The sequence below is a fragment of the Ictidomys tridecemlineatus genome, chromosome 2, assembly GCF_052094955.1.
Source record: "Ictidomys tridecemlineatus isolate mIctTri1 chromosome 2, mIctTri1.hap1, whole genome shotgun sequence".
NCBI lineage: Eukaryota > Metazoa > Chordata > Mammalia > Rodentia > Sciuridae > Ictidomys > Ictidomys tridecemlineatus.
The window spans coordinates 121,353,288-121,371,008 of record NC_135478.1 but is presented as its reverse complement, the minus strand read 5'-3'; the positions used below and the strand labels follow the sequence as shown (position 1 = coordinate 121,371,008).

Sequence of the window (17,721 nt, the reverse complement as noted above, 5' to 3'; positions counted from 1 at the left end):
TAATTTTTCCTGAAAGATCCTTTACCTTGTGAAGTTTATTTTTTATAATTATATAGTATTTTAAATTTTTAATTTGTTTTCTAATTATATATAGGAATTTAATTAAATTTTATTTTGGTTTTATATTAAACTATCTGCTAAACCCTCTTACACATTCTAATAATTGTAGAATTATTCTACATATGTGATCATAGTATCTGTAGACATGGACAGTTTTGTTTCTTTTCAATCATAATACCTTTTATTTGTTCAATCAACAAATTAAAAAAAAGACAGTTGGATTCTTAAACCTCTTTTGCATCTACTTTTTAAAAACTTCATATCATGCAACCTTTGGAAACTCCAGTTTACAATTGCAAAAGACAGCAAGTAGAAAGATGATAGCTTAGAATTATTAAAAAAATAGCTTAGACCTTAAAACCCTTTCAATAAAATAAGGAAAACAAAGGATTAACATTTATTGAGCACCTTTAATACAAAACTCTATGCTGTGTGCTTTACATATTCTTCTTTGCTTTTTGAAAGAGATGTTATTAGTATTTCTGTTTCACAGTTGACTGAGGGAAGTTAAAGAAGCACACAGCTAATAAGTGGCCAAGCTAAGATCCAGGTCTCTCCCACATGTTTCTGTTGACCTTGAACAAATTACTTATTTTTTCTGTTTTCCGTTTGTAAAATGAGAGCAATTGCTCTTCAGGGGCTCTAGGACAATGAAATAATAAATATTAAAGCTTCTAAAAAACTCATTCAACCTTAACATCCAGTATCTTCTCTTAATCATTCCTGTGGGTGGTATTATCTGCCCAGAGGCAGGATAACAGAATGGATTAAGAGCACATGTTCTATAACTCAGTTTTTTGAATGCCTTTTCTGGCCATGTTATTTATCAACTAGATGATCACTTTGATCTCTTTGAGGGTGGCTTTTGTTAGAGTTGACATTTTTCTAGTTGTAGCTTACTCCTAAGATAGAGTCCTCAAATCTGAGGCAGAACCTCAGATAGTGGTTTTGACTTGTAGAGCCTGCCTCTTACTCCTAGGTTATACCCATACTTCTAAGTAAGTAGTTCTTCTGAGACTTCAGCTGATAACTTAGGGCATTTAGCAAGGCCTCTACATCTTGACAAGGCTTGAATCCCCACCTCTATTTCCCTAGCAGTGTGAAACTGTTCATATCCTTGCTCAGCTCTTTAGCAATCATCTGCTGATTTCCACTTGGTTTTTGAGAGTCTTACTCTGCTTGTGCACAGCTTAGAATTTTGGCAATGCCTAAAGGGGAAATCACACTAGAATTTTGGACTAATTCTTTGTAATTCCCTCTACCCTTTATTTTTATTTTTGCCCTTCTATCCCTCGAAGTACCAGTCCTATTGGCAGGCCAAAATCCCACCTCGTCCTCCTTTATCTTTCTCACCTTTTGGTCCTTCCCTTCATTTTGAACCATCTCCAGAAAGGTTTCCAAACCAACAATTCCACTGCAATTTTCCTTGTCAGATCATGAATACCTTTCCATTGCTAACTTCAATGATCAGTTCTTAGTTCTTTCCTTACTTGATCTTTTAGCAATATTTGACCTAGTAGATCACTACTTCTTCCTACAAAATTTTTCTTCCCTTTTCTTCTAGGGTGCTGTACGATCCAGGTTTTTCTTCTTTCTGTTCCTTTTTCTTCTTTCTGTTCCTTTGCTAGAGACTCACTCCCTCATTTCCTTCAGGACTTTGCTCAAATATCACTTCAGGAAAACCTTCTCTAATCACCTTGTGATTTAAGATTCCAACCCCATTCTTATCTCACATGATATGTATTTATTTATTTATTTACATGTTGCTAATTTTTCCCATTAGAAGTAGTAGCCTTCATGTAAGGAAGGGTTTCCCCCACTCGCTCTTTGTGCACTGCTATTTTCTGGTGCCTAGAGCTGTGCTTGGCACAGTTAAACATACAGTAAATATTGGGAAAGTGAGCAAATGCAAGAACAACTTATCCCCTGAGAATTCATTCATTCATCAGGTATTTATTGAGTATGACCTGTGTTTCAGGTTCTGTGCTAATATGCAGTGTTATTGTAAAGGCTACAATTAAAATGCCTCCTCTGCACCTGAAGATGCCATAGTGAAATCTAGTATAGATTGGTCACATGGAGAGGCATGTAACTGAATGAAGTAATATTCAAAGTCATTTAAGATTGTCCTTCAGAATTCTAAACAAATTTATTACTTATAACTTTTTTGTAAAATATGAAGTCTGCATACTTCATATGGAATCCCACAAAATATTGACATACATTTTTTTGTGTGTGTGTGTCTTACTTTTACCAAACTATTGAGGAGAGAAATGTTATATCTGGATATATTTCCACTCAAGAAGAGCTACAAAAGAACATCAGCACTGAAGAGTGAAGTTGATGAAGTGAAAGGACAAATCTCGGATGACATGTCTGAAATGGTGATTACACTTTCTTTTTAATTTCTTTATTATCTTCTACTTCTGGAAAACAGAAGTTTTTGTGTTTGTTTTATTTTCCGTGTAATGTTCAAATTTTCTTCTCTGCACAGTTTGTTTTATGTTCTTTCATCTGTTCTTGTTAATCTCTCTCTCTCTCTTTCTCTCATCTTTTTTGGAGGTGGGGGTACTGAGGGTTGAATCCAGGGCTGTTTTACGATTGAGTCACATCCTGAGGCCTTTATAACTTGTATTTTGAGACAGGGTCTTGCTCTGCTCTGGGAGTGGCCTTGAATTTGTTCGCCTCCTGCTTTATCTCCTGAGTCTCTGGGATCACAGACATATGCCACAGTGCCAGCTTTATTTTTGTTAATCTCTTTTGAATTTTTTTTTATTTTAATAAGGGGTTCAGCTTAGAATGGTTTATGCATAATGTGACTTTTTAGATATGTATATATATCCAACATTAAAGAAATTTTTACCAAAAAAGTAAGTTTTTCCAAATCACACACCCTGGCCTGATGAAATTATTTCCTTTTCATGTATGTCCTTGGTATTTTCATATATTCAGGGCTGCTGTTGAACCATAATGCACCTCTAAGCCAATGAGGTGAAGATTTGGGCCTACTTTTACTTCTATTTGGTACATGGTCTCTGTTCTAGTGTATAAGTTCTTGATCCATTTTGAGTTGAATTTCTCAAAAAGTAAGAAATATGGGTCTAATTTTATTTTGTTACATATGGATGTCCAGTTTTCCAAGCACCATTTGTTGAAGAGGCTACAATTTCTCCAATGAATGTTTTTGGAGACTTTGTCAAGTATGAGACAATTTTATTTATGTGAGTTTGTCTGTGTGCTTTCTATTCTGTATCATTGATCTACATGTCAATATTGATGTCAATTCCATGCTGTTTTTGTTACTATCACTCTATAGTAGAATTTAAGGTTATTGATTTCCATATAAACATCACTTTTTTTTTTTTTTGTACAAGGGATTGAACTCAGGGGCACTAAATCACTGAGCCACAATACCATTTTGTATTTTATTTAGAGACAAGGTATCGCTGAGTTGTTTATTGCCTCCTTGTTTCTGAGGCTGGCTCAAACTCATCATCCTCCTGTCTCAGCCTCTGTAGCCACAGGGATTACAGGTACATGCCACCATGCGCAGCTAAACATTACTCTTTAGGGATCCCTTTCCTGCCTTGCTCCTTGGTGGCTCCCAAAGGCCCCGAGAGTGCTCTGCAGCATTCATCACATGAATCTGTCTTCTCACACCTCTTCTCTCCACAAGGACAAGTATTCTGGCCTTGTATACCTAATGAGGTGCCTGGCATGGAGACGGAGCTTCCATTGTTATGATTGATATCCTTATATGTAGTTAAAGGTTCTTCTCAACTGTAAGTAAGTGAGCGAATGACCACATACATGAATGAACACAAAAGATACCACTGCAGAGATTCCATTAACCATGGATGCTGGAGTTCTTGCTTCATCAGAGCTGATCCCTTCCATAGAAACCAACCTTGGTCAGTTAATGCCACTCCAGACAGGCCTGACAGAGCCAGGAAGCCAGGTTCCCAGGTTAACAGAAGAGAACACAGGAGGTATGGAGCAAATGTGTGGCAGTGCTGGGAACAGGAGGGTACCCAAGGGGAAGGAATGTGAGTGGCTTGCCCTCTGGCCCTGGCAGCTCCCCACCCAGTCTTCCCCACTAAGACCATCTGGGCAAGACATGAGTGATCCAGTTCCCTGAGAAGACCAGTTGAGGCCTGAACATGGGGGTGTTTTTTTTTTGTGCTCTTTGTGAAATAAAATACAAAGTACATGAAGTGTATCTGTGAAGATTGATTAATTGTACCATGAGTGTGGCTGACTCCCACCTCCCCAGACAGGACCTTCAGCATCCCCACAACCATGGAATCACACACATATTCTCCTTGATTACTGGTGATGCCCCCAAGGTTGACCTGGCCCTGGCTTTTGTCATTACCATGTCCTCACACCCCAAATAATACTTGTATGTCTCTTGATTTTGAAGGATTTAAGAATCAAACATAGAGCACATTTTGTTGTTTTCATTCAGTATTTTGAGAGTCATCATATTGTTGTATGGAGCCTGTTTACTCACTGTGGCTGCATTAAATCCTGTGCCTGAGAGTCTCATAAGCTGTGCATCCTGTTCTGTTGATGGACAGTTGTGCTAAATCTGGCTTGTGTACACTCTGTGTCTTAAAGTGAGGATATTCCTCTGGATTGTTTGAAATATCAGTGGGATTTTGGAGGGGAGGAAAAGGAAAAAGACACTGGGAGTAGCTAAGGTGATGGGGACAGGACAGCTAAATGGTCTGGCAACAGAAGTGAGAGTGGGCCCATAGGGAACCATGAAGAAAGGGTACTGCAGAACTATTTTGATGTTTGCTCCTATCTGAGACTGTAGGGGTGTTCTTCACCTAAAAAAAAGTTTGGATACTATGGGTAGCCCTCTGGACTGGGATACCTTGTCCCCTGCAACCCTCTGGGATATAAGCTAGTTCTGTGTACATAGAGGAGCCAGGCAAGACATTTTATTGCAAAACACTGCCCATGAGCACAGAGGAAACACCACCAACCAGCCAACAATTGTGTCTTCATTCCCAGGATGGCTGTTTGGGAGGTCTGGGGAGTAGCTGTCACACATCCAGGTGCTGGCCTACTTGGAGATAAGGTATCTGCAGGCCTGGACTGAAGAGGCTTACACAGCTCACCCCTCCCCTCACCTCAGCTGTCCCAGGAGCCAGGCTGCTCAGTGGAACCCAACTCTTGGAGACATCTGATAGCCCAGGGCAGAGCTCCCCACCTTTGCAGGAAAAACTGTCTGTGGCATCACCCCATATCTTGAATTTCATGCTTGAGACTATCCTATCCAAAAATGACCAGGAGTCTATCCTGTCACAGGAGAGTGCAGGCTGCAGGTTCAAACCCCATTTTTTGGGTTCAGAAGAAAGAAAACTTGGAGTCAGATGCTGAAAATTGTAAAAGAGAATTCACTCTCAAGAGTCATCTCTCAACAGAGAACACCCTCAAGGTTGTCTCCAAGCAGAGAACAACAGAACCAGTGCTGTCTCTGAATTTATTGGTGTTTTGTGCTTGCTTTGAGAATTGGGTCTACCTTCAGCACACATGGCCAATCAGGTGTTCACCCCCTTCAGGTTGGGTGGTGGAGTTTTGACACTAGTTGTCCTTCTCCAAAACTCCTATGGTGACCTTCTTGTTCAGAGGGCTCCATCTACAAGTCATATGTTAATATGAATATTCAGGTTAATGTCCAGGCAGAATTTACCTTACTGCCCCTGCACTACTAAGAAAATTTCTCTTCTGAAATATATTGAGACACCTATGACCATAAATTCTAGCTTTACAATGACACCTAATGATCCTGTCAAGAGTTAGTAATAACCCCATTATTCTTCCTTTCAGGATATATATTTTAATTAGGTCTCTATTCCCTGTTTATTCTTTAAGGTTTCCACACCTGTTGTTTTTCTGTAAGTTATATGATTGCCCATTTGCCTTAAAGGTAACTTAAAGAAAACCTTAAAAATAACTTTAAAGAAAACCCATGATGTTGCCATGTTATTGGTTTGCATTTCACTGCTCACTACTAACTGCTACCTAATACCCCCTGCCAAGGTTGGAGCCCCTGAATCAAAGGTGGGACAATGGTGATTAAATCATATCATCACCTACTTTCTGCTGATCAGGGTAGGTATCTCCCATACTTGCAGTCAGTGAAATGCTCTTGATTATGAGTTAAGGTCTATCCAGGGGGCCACAACATCTGATATAGGAGAAACAGATTGTAAAATCATCTTAGAGGCAAAAGCCCTGTGAAAAAACAAGAAGACACAACTATAACAAAAAGACTGATACAACAAGAGACAGAGAAACATTAGATAGAATGAGTTATTCCAAAACCCAGCAATTTCCTCCACCAGAAAGTACTAGAAAACAACCAAATAAAAATAGTCTCCATGGCAAAAGTGGTGAGGACAGAGTATCTTTTGGGGAATGCAAATCTGGTTTTTATGGTGGGGTCACCAGAGATTAAGCCCAGGGGCAACTCACCACTAAGCAACATCCCTGACCATTTTTTATATTTTATTCAAACACGGGGTCTTCCTGGGTTGCTTAGGGCCTTGCTAGTTTTCTGAGGCTGGCTTTGTACTTGCAGTCCTCATGCCTCAGCCTCCCCAGCCACTGGGAGTAAAGGAGAGGTACTTTCCAGTGACCTCTCCTGCCACATATAGGGCAAGAAGTCTTTGGAAGCTTGCCCTTAATTTTGTGGTCTTTCTTCTACTGCCCTCACTTTCTATAATGATGATAGACACCTAGGCTTAAGAGTTCTGTGGGGGAGAAAAGAGGGTGGCTATGAAGAGATGCAGTCCATACTTGTATTGGTCTCTTGTTCCTCTTCTCTCCTTTTTTAGGTCCCTTAGTTTCCTCCTAGTTTGATCATAAAAGTCCTGGGTGGCTTCCTTTAAGGGAAGTCCCAGGGCCTGATACCAATTTTGTAATTTCTAATATCTGGAGCGAGTTGAACAATGAATTACCCATTTGCCTTAAAGGTAACTTAAAGAAAACATTATCTTTTAAAATAAGTTGCCTTTCAAGAGATGTAGGGTCTAAGTGTGCATATTTTACTAAGCCTTCCTTTAACCTGTCTTCAAAAGCCCTGTGATTTCACTCCAGTGAAATCAGTGATCCCTCTGCCACCTTCCAAATGATTCATCATAATTCCAATGAGGATGCTCAGTTTGAACAGCAGAAGGGCCCACAGGGTATAAAGTGTTCGTATGATGTCAATCATTCTCCACACCTTAGTAACTTCTGTCCCCTGATGTCTCTGTTTGTTAGAGTTTGACTCTAAATTACTGTTATATGATTCCAGATTACCTTAAAATCCTGTGTTAATGTTGGAATCCCGCTATATATTTATCATGGTTGTCAGTAAGCCTTCATAATTCCTGTTGGGCTTGCATTCGATCTTGCATAGAAATAATACTTGCACTTTAATCAGTCATGATTCTCCATTTTTCTCTTGTGATGGGTGTAACCTGGCAGTGGGCTGAGTAGGGAAAGACTCATAATGAGGGAAACCAGGGTTGCAGGAAATAGGAGCAGGTAATGGTGGGTACAGAGGAGAGTGGGAGAATTCAATTTTGACAGATTAGAGTGGTAAATATATTTTTGAGAGGAAGGGAGGTTTGGGGATACTCTAGGCCAGTAATGTTTTGACTCATCATTGCTAGAAAGGCCTCATCAGTGCTCCACACAGCACATAATTTTTTGAATCCCTTAGTAAAAGAAAGCCTTATTTAGGGGACTTCTGGCCATTTTCCTTGCTTTCTGCAATATGAATCTAATGGGGAAAGAGTATTGTAGTCTAGACTTCCTGAAGATAAGTCTGTCAATACGCCCAGGAGCCCTAGTAGTACTGACAGGCAAGAGAAATGAAAGACTGAATGTTTCCCTCTCATACATTCCATGTTAAACCCAGAACCAGGAGACATCCTTGTGTGGTTTCATAGAACGCCTTTCCAAATTCATCAACTTGTGCCTCATTTGATGTACTCTGTTGCTGAAGCCTGTAATCTTATTGAATATTTAATAACCTTATGCCAGCCAGTTGATATAACTTGGGCAGTGACCCTTAATCCATTTAAGAGTAGGATGGGCAAGATTTTGAAAAGTAGGGGAGGGAAAGCAGGTGTTTTGTGTCACTCTGTTGGAAGCATAGATAGTCCAAAAATAACAACAGGATAACTGACATAGAAAAGAGCAAGAGTCATTATATTCTTTGGCTTTCCTTTGGAATAATAAATGTGAGGGGAGATAGGGTCCATTCAGTCACTGTAGAGTAAGAACCATAATTACCATTTTGGTGAAGAAAAGATACCAACTGAGAAAAGGTTTCTTAGTTGTGAGGGATCTTCAACTAGTGCCCCATGAGATGATTTGTAAGTAGGTAAAGGTGGTGAACTCATTGCTCTTCAGATTCTGAAAGCAGCCTCTATAAAAATGGTGGTATGATGCTCATTGCTGAAGAGAGTCACGGGGACACAATAAGGCAACAGCCATAACAGTGGAGACATATTGCCTCTTAATGGCCTTGCTCAAAAGGATGACACAAAAGCAAGAGACAGTGTACATCAACATATGAGCAGGAAAAACAAAAGGCGTCACTACAGTTATGAACAGAAGTGACATCAGGTATGAGTGGGACATATGAAAGAGGTTTCAGCAGAGGAAAGTGTAGACAGAGAAACCCAAAGCAAACTGCAAGTTGTCAGGGGCTAAGTTAGACATCATTTTAACCAAAGTTGGGAGAGGAACAAGGTGAGGTTCAAATGCCTTCCTGTAGATGGCTGTCAATCTGAGTTAAGGCACCTGGTTAGATGTCACTGGAGAGTGGGAAGTTGAAGCTCCAAACCTCACTTCTTGTGTTCCAAAGAAAGAAAATTTGAAGTCAGACACCAAAGGCAATGCAAGATAACTTTTTCTTAAAGTAAGGCTCAAATGAAGAGCGTTCTCAAGAGAGTGGGTCAGCTGCCCACAGAGAAAAAGGAAGGAAAGAGTGCTGTCCCCAAATTCATTGGTATTTTATGGTTCCCTGAGAACTGGGTCCACCTTCTCCACTCTTTGCCATTCATGTGTTCAACTCGTTCATGTCAGGGGGTAGAGGTTTTGACCTTAGTTGGTCCTCTCCAGAACTGTCATAGTGGCAATTATATTAAGTGGAAGGGGGCTTCATTTACAAGTAAATACTATGTTAGTATGATATTGGGTTAATGACAAGACAGAACCTTTTTTCTCCTGAAATTCTAAGAAAATTTCTCTACTGAAATTTATTGAGACTCCTATGGCCATAAATTCTAGCTTCACAATGACCCCAATGATCCTTCTAAGAGTTAGTAATAGCCCCATTAATCTTTCTTGGTGTATTTCTTAATTGACTCCCTTTGTTCTGATTATTCATGTATCTATTGTTTTTTCTGCATTATCTGTTTACTCACTTGCCTTAAAAGTAATTTTAGGGAAACTTTAAGAACAACATAAAGAAAACCCATGACATTTCCTGTTATTGGTTTGCATTTCAGTGCTCACTACTGTGATCTAACATCTCTCACCACCTGAGAGAAGTGACAATGGCCTTCTTTGGTTTGGCCGGTAGAGGTCAGAGGAGGGTCCCTTTGCCTTGGAGCTGGCAGGCTGCATGGCAGATGAACAAAATCACCCTGCCTTCCATGAAGACCATGAAGGAGAGTATGGAGAGGGTGGGGGTCAGTCACAGAGCTACCTTTGGCAGGATGTCCCTCCTCACACTGTACAGCAGCCAGGCTTCCTTAAACTTGATGAAGCTCCTCACTGATCTTCAACAGCTCTATGGGCAGATTGGACACAAATCCTCACAGAAAAGAAATTAAAGCAGAGCACAGCTGTGCAAGTTGCCCCAAGATAAGCACTAAGGGGGCTGGAATTCAGGTCCCACCACCCGCAGTCAGGGCTCCTATCTACTGGGTGGCAAAGAGTCAGGCACACATGGGCACTTGCCTGGGCAGAAACCAAATGGTGGCTTCACCAGACTGTGGTTCTGATAGAGTTGGTGTCCGGTGCAAAACTTTAATTCAACTGTTAGCTCTGCTTATAATCAATAAAATTTTCCCTTTTTGACAATATTATGCTACAAAATTCTGATGTCTCTTTCAAATTCAAAAAGTATAATGATGTTATCAAATATTATTACAGTATAACATTTAAAACAATACAAAATGCAAGCATGGCTTTCAGATTTCTCACAAAGCATATTTTTCCCCAGATTAAAAATTTTTTATTCATTTCATTTGTATATCTTTATGGGTATATCATGGCAATTCAATGTAAGTGTACAAGTTTTATCATGCAAATTTGATGTTACTTCCAGGAAGTCCCTATAGTGTAACCTGCCTTTAGTTTTTTTTTTTTTTGTGATGAATGACTTTTCATAAAATTCATACTTTGACACAGTCTGAGAGACTGTCTCTGTGTGCCCTTCAAGAATGGGGACATTCTAGCATTTCAAGCAGGTATTGATGTAGGATAGATGAGGCTGGACACCTGAGGAATTTGGAGGAAACAGAATTATTTAAGCTGCAACAATCCAGAAGGGCTAATGCCAAACAATCTCTGGACCCCAGGTCTGGAAATTCTTCGAGACTTCAGTGGGTGGTTGTACAACACAATGGTTAACATAACAGTTACATTTTGTTCCACGTTTTAGGGTGGACAGAGGTTTCCCAATTTTTTACTATAGAAACAGATCTTTTGCACATCAACATGTATAATTGGAGACCTATTTTAAAAAAATTATAGATGATAATAATACATGTATTTTTTTTTTATTTTTATGTGGTGCCGAGAATCAAACCCCAGGTGTCACATATGCTAGACAAGTGCTCTGTCACTGACCACAATGCCAGCCCTGCAGGCCTTTACAAGAAACCCAGCCTTCACAACAAAGAGGAGCTCAGAGCACAATAAGTTCTCTAGAAATCCTGCTCACTCCTTAAACAATATCTTCTTGACTAGGAGAGAGGCTTATATCTTACAATGAAGTGGGTTCTTCTGTGGGCTACATCATTACCCCCTTTGATGCTCACTATTTAATCCTCTAAGTCAAAAAGCATTATTATCATCTTGGCTTTAAGCTTTATATAATGTAACATCATAGTTTTTTTCTTAACAGCTGCTTCTATAGTAGACCCACTAATTGTAATGTAAAGAGGAAACAAACATGGAAGCAATGAATAAATTCATAGCATAATCCCTGCTATGTCAATTAAGATTTGAATCTATCAAGAATAGGAAACCATCCACCAAATAGTGAGCTTGGATGCCAACCATAATACCCTTTCAGGTTTGAACTGGTCCATGTGGTAGTTTTCTGATATTGTTAACTATATGTTTGATTGTTATCAGTCCTAGAGTCAAGACAAAAGAAAGGACTCTGTAGTGGCAATGACAATATAAGAGCTGTCTTAGAGGGAGAAACAGTCCATTTTCTTGTTGGTGAGTTTATCTTACACCTTGTGTGGATCATCCAGTCCACAGTGGCTGAAGCAGGGCTGATGTTTCCTCTAGCTTTGGGCACATGCAGGCTAGTCAGCTTTCAGAGTGACTTGAGCAGTGTTGGTGTTCTTCTGATCCTTGAGCTTTTCAGGTGTTTTCCTTCTTCCGGATGCTCAGCTTAAAGGGTGCAAATTAAAGAGAGAAAGCTGCAAAAGAATGTACGTAAAAATAAGAGATTTTATTTTCAGGAAATTTCAAAAGGAACAAAATATTACATAATGTATATTTCTGCATGTGTACATACATGTATAGACATATTTGGTGATACTCTAAAGAAGAGTAAGGGACTGTGGACAGTGCTCAGTGTGGGGATGTGACAGAGGTGGGGGATATCCCAGGAGGCTTGAACTATGTAGATTTATCTCAAAGTAACTTTAAACAATTTTGAAAACAACATATAATTTCAGAAGCCTGAACCAACATTGGCTTATGATCTTCCATATATTATTATTTCATCTAAAAATTAAAAAATAAATTTTAACCCTCTGTCTCAAAGGTCAATTGCACTTCAAAGTGGGTTAACTTTAAGCTCAGAATATATTTCTGCATGGAAATTTGTCATATGCCTACTTGGATCCCAAAGTTTAGGCAGTGCTCAGCAGCTTAATTTACCCTTGGCTTATCCTCCTCATGATCTTTACTTTACAAGATACAAACCCAAGGTTGTACCTAGTTCTGCACCCTGGTAAAAGTCACCCAGGGATTTGAATACAGCTCTACCCAATCTGAAGTCTTTACCTCTCTTCACACTACCCCTTAGCCAGACAAAACTTGCTTTTTCCTTTCTTGATAATCTCTTGGAAGAAGCCAGTGTTAGGCTAAATTTGGTAGATCAAGGAGGGTTTTTTCCCAATAGGCTGTTTTTCTCCAAGTCCAGGCATGGCCAGTCTGGCTGTCCTCAGCCTGCTGCAATGTGCTCTGGCCTCACACCACTGCCCAGAGACCCAGTGCCCTTATGACCCTATGTCCAGGACTCAGAGTCCCCTCAGGGAGGAGTGGGGGATAGGGGAAGAAGACATGGTGGGAAGTTTAGGAGAAAGGACCAGAAGGTGCTTCCAGGAATGGACTCCCAGAGCATCCAGATCCCTCTCCAGCTTGCCCTATAGGATCAGGTCCAGACCGGGTCAGCAGCTCCCAGGCTCTGAAACTGCTCCCTCAGCAGTGAGTTGGACCCACCTAGACCCACCCACTGCCTGCTGTGAGGACCTCAGCCTTTATTTATTGTGCTCACTAGTTTATTTGGATGAGTTCCCTGAGTTAGAGCCATAACTCCTCAAGGGTCCTAAGGATTGGTGGCTGGTCCTGGGGGGAGAGTGCAAAAGGCAGGCAGCATGGTGAGGTGGCTGTGATGGAGAATACCCAGTTACCCAGCTCTTGTATATCTTGAGCAGACCAGCAGCCTTGGAGTCAATTCACTCCAATGGCACAATCATGAAATGGGGGCATCTGGTGGCCATAGCAGCATCCAGCCACTTTTAGCATAGGGCATCAGGCATCAAAGGTCAGAACTGTGGGCTGGGGATGTGGCTCAAGTGGTAGCACGCTTGCCTGGCATGCGTGCGGCCCGGGTTCGATCCTCAGCACCACATACCAACAAAGATGTTGTGTCCGCCGAGATCTAAAAAATAAATATTTAAAAAAATTCTCTCTGTCTCTCTCTCTCCTCTCTCACTCTCTCTTAAAAAAAAAAAGCCAGGAGTGGAGTATTGGCATGGGGTGTGGGTGTCTGTGGAGGTGTCAGCATGCAGCTATGTACCTTGCTTCCTACTCATGGTTGCGGTGACTGTGGAAGAATCCAGAAAGAGTGGTTGTGACAACAGAGGCATTCAGTCCTGAGGGTTGTCATCCTGCCATAGTGACAAGAGTCTGGCTGCAGTTGCAATGAAGTTGGCATCCAGTGCTGAGTGTCACTGTCTGGTGTCCATGTTAAAGTCTGGTGGCAGCAGGGTGGAGCTCCAGAGTCTGGCAGGGGTTAGAGCAACATGCACCTGCATCAGGGGTCCTCAGTATTGGGGTCGGATATCACGCTTGGGGTGAAGTGCAGTGATGTTGGGTCCTTGGTGGGCAGCATCAGAGTCAAACTTGAGTTTAAAAGTTCAATTGCTGCACGATTGTGGTGACACCAGAAGAGCCCAGAAGCAGAAGCAGCAACAACAGGCAGTGTCCAGCAGTGAGCATCTCCATCCTGCAGCAGTAATTGGGGTCCGGCTGCAGGATGGTGAAGGTGGCATCCAGTGGCCATGTGGGGAGTCTGGGTGGATACAGCGAAGAGATCCAGGCTGGCTGTGGTAGTGAGGGCATGGGATAGTGGGTGTCAGAATGAGAAGGTGACCAGTAGCTGGGATGGCCTCTGGAAGCTCCAGGTCTTGGTCTTTCTCCTGGTGGACTTGGCCTGCTCAGAAAGAAGCATGTGGGAGACAGCAGTACCCATGAAGCTGTCCAGGAACTTATCTGCCCTCAGCTGCCATGCCTTGCTCTGGTCATGAGCCCACTTGGTGTCTGCTCACCTCATCCCCCAGTACAGCTTCTACTGAGGAACTAGGCTGTCTGCAAGTTGAAATGGCCTTAGGATAGAACCCCAGTGTCCCCAGAAACATCCTGCATGGACTGTGGGGACAGAGAGCAGAGGTCCTAGGACATCTTCACCCCCAAAGCACATTTCTGTGGCTAAGGGCAGCAGAAGACCAAGACAGAGTGCTATTCACCATTAGACTCCCTCTGCCACCTGTGCTCTCCACTCTTGTCCTGCCCCAGGATGTGCTTGGAGGGTGAGGATTTGCTAGGTGCCCCCCAGCTCTCACCTCTGCACTCTGCTGGCACAGCCCAGGGGAGATGTGGCTGGGGAGGGTGGGTGTCCTCTCCAAAGGCTCTCCCAGCTGGCAGATGGCCTACTCGCCCCTTAGAGGCTACAACCCAGGGAGGGGCTCAAGGATCAGGGGAGGAGCCGCCTGGTGGACTCAAGGCCAATGCCAGGCATGGCTGGCCTGGTCAGTAGAAGGTCCTCAGCAGCTCTCTGGGTACCATGAGGTACTGTGTCCTGCTTTCTGTCCAGGCAGGCCCTACTACCAGAAAAACCAGTCACCTGGAGGAGCCACTGCAGAGACCATCACAGCTTCCAGTCGCCCTCTGAAACTGAGGCCAACTGTCCCATGCTGTCACCATCACTGCTACCAGAGCTCCACACTGTGGCCACTGGAGTCCCCACATGGCCACCAGTAATGCTGCAGCCACCACCACTGCATTGGGATCAGACTCTCACCACTGCCAGAGGATGAGGATGCTTCTGTCTGGATGCCTGGCTTGTTGCTGCCACCTCCAGACTCCTCAGTTGCCTTTGCCACTGCTGCCATAACTGAACTCCAGACACTGAAACTTCCACAGAGGCCCAACGCCAAGGCTTCACTGCCCTGGCTCCTGCTCGTGGCTGTCCTCCAAGCCTGAGGCCAAGTCTCCATTCTGCCACTGATACATCTGGGCTCCCCAAACTGCCATGAGACTCCTGTTTGACATCCTCCTCACAGATGGATGCTTGTGCTACAGAATCCTGACACTGCTCCTGGTTGCTGGGAAACTCCAATGTGGAACCCTGCTGTGGAATGCTAAGGCTGGCCTCTATAGGCTTTAGTCCTGGAAACCAGACTTATTTCTCAGCCACTGGACACTTCCACAGGTGCCACCTGCACCCCCAGGCTTGGGAAGGGTCCATCACATGCCCTTCCATGCCTGCTGTCTGTTCATTTCTGTCAGGGGATTAACTCACTGATCTCAAAACTGAATCATCTCACTGATAAACCTTGCATTGGCTCACCTGTGAGCTTCTGGGGACACATACTACCTAACCCACAAAACATCTTCATCAAATAGGTTAGTAAGATCTCCTTGATGACTTGTAAGAGCTTCTGCATCAGCACTTGCTTCTTTGCCTTGCACTTTTATTGGTTCAAGAACCTCATGGACCAAACTCTGGCACCTTCAAACTTCTTCTGCAGCTTTCTCACTTGTCTTGTCAGTAGAACAATCTAAATGATGGCCTTATTTGGATTTGGCTTTGGCTGAATGGAACATGGGTCGTTTCTTCTTTTCTCCACACTATAAAAAGTTTTTTCCAAATGAGAAATAATGCTGGTATTTGCTTTCTTGTCATTTACATATGCCCTGGAGCAGCCCTTTACTTTCCTTCATGAACATTTCCTTTGCATTCTCAGTGTGACAAAGGAGTGCAAGATGCACAGCTTTTTATGTGAAGTACAAAGCATAAGACTCTTCCTTTTATTTAAATAGTACAGACCATTACTGATTTATTAATGGTTCTAACTTCAATAGTGTGTCGTGGAGAATAAGAGGATTGTGAGCCATGATCTGTGGAGCAATAAGAATGCACATATTAAGGTTGTTATCTTATATGAACAGGATTTTTAGTGCCACGTGACAGTTAAAATAGTTAATATCACAGATCACAGTACGAGTTATAATGGCCTGAAATCTTCAACACTCATTAGGCAGTCACCTCTGCTCCATACACAGGGGCCTCTATCTCACCTTCTCCAGGATGGCCTGTTTGTGTCCTCTCCCACAGCACCATGAGCTCTACCTGGGCTCCATCAGCAGCTACACAGTGCTGATGGTGGCACAGCCTGGTGAATGAATGAGCATTTTTAGGTCAACATAAAAGACTGTCACTGAAAATACTTACAATGCCATCATTAAAATGAAAGAATTACCATCACAAAAAAATAGACAATCTCAGAGGGAAGTGGAAGCAGAGCTGAGCTGGGGGGTCCGGCACTGGGTAATGCTCAGAAGCTCACATGTGGGAGGTGCCATAGAAAACATTAGAACTAGGGTGGTGAGCATACATTCCAGGAGAAGTGGAGTGGAAGGCTGCTGGCTTAATAGTTTCTTGACTTTCTTTCTCTGGTGTTTTGGTGCCTGAAATTTATGTTGCTGCCAGGAAAGTTGGCTCTCTTTCAAAGGATGGGATGGCAGCTTGGAGCACCAGAGGTAATTATATATATATAAAATCAAGTGGAGGATAACGTACAATGTCCACTCACTTGCTTAGTGGCAGCTAAGCTGTCTCCTCTTCCTGAAGGTTTACAGTGGCCACTCATGGTCCTGTGTGGTCATTGCTGGTGTAGGGCCAACTTAGGTTTTCAGGGCTATTCCTCCTCCTTCACAGGGAATGTGATAATATGCTCCCCAAAATGTAAGCAGGTAAATTAGCCCATGGCTGCTGGAGGCAATTACATCACTTGGGGTGGTGCTAGAGCTGCAAGAGAAAAGATCCAACATGACTGGCTTTCCTTGGGCCTTTACCAATTCACACTAGAACCCTGCCTCTGAGAATAGCCCAGGCCCTCCCCAATAGGACATCTTCCCAGACTAGGTTCCATCAGCTGCAGGATGTCAGCCATGTGTGTCTTGGGACCATATGGCAGATTCCCAGGGGCACCAGCAGAGATTCCTCTGCACACACCTTCAGTCATCCACCCCAGGCCCCATCCTCATAATCAGAGAGCTCAGACTCACAGGATCTGTGTTATCCAGCTGGGGAAGGACATGGAAGGTCCCCTCTGATTCAGGCATAATGAGTAACAGGAAGGCCCTGAGGTATTTCAGATTGTCGAAGTCTTGGGACCTCAAAAATATTCTGGATAGACGTACAGCCACATTTCAATGATGGAGCAGAGGGTTCTGTGGAGTGTGGAGTGAGACAGGGAGTCATGAGGGACTGGGCCTCTCCTTTAGGTAGCATCTCCCAAGGACCCTGCATCATGGGCTTCCCAATGAGTGGCCAAGCAGGCCCATGCACCACATCAAAAGGGCAACCTTTGAGGCACATGTGTGGGTAAGGGGCTCCACACACTTGCTGTCCAGTCTCTGTTCAGAAATGTATGGGCAACCCAGGCTGGGATTGGCTGTGTTGGGATGGGATCCTCACAGAGCCTGGTTCTGAGGCCCCAACCACTCCTCTGCTCTTTGGGTGTCCAGAATCCCATTGCAGCACACTATGTCCTTTCTACAGTATAAGCCCCAGAGTTGAGTCCTCTGCTGGAAATCACACAGGGTGGAAATTGGGGTTTACCCAGCTATGTTTGACAACAGCCCCTCAATTGGCCCCTCTTAGAATAG

The 17,721-nt window shown here is 42.9% G+C and overlaps 1 long non-coding RNA gene across 1 annotated transcript; it reads left to right on the top strand.

The window, feature by feature from the left end:
• Nucleotides 1-210: 210 nt before the first annotated feature.
• On the top strand, nt 211-15,673 carry LOC144375328 (uncharacterized). The gene is made up of 2 exons (XR_013435011.1): nt 211-2,444; nt 14,642-15,673. It is a non-coding gene; the product is annotated as an uncharacterized LOC144375328 (long non-coding RNA).
• Nucleotides 15,674-17,721: the final 2,048 nt, after the last annotated feature.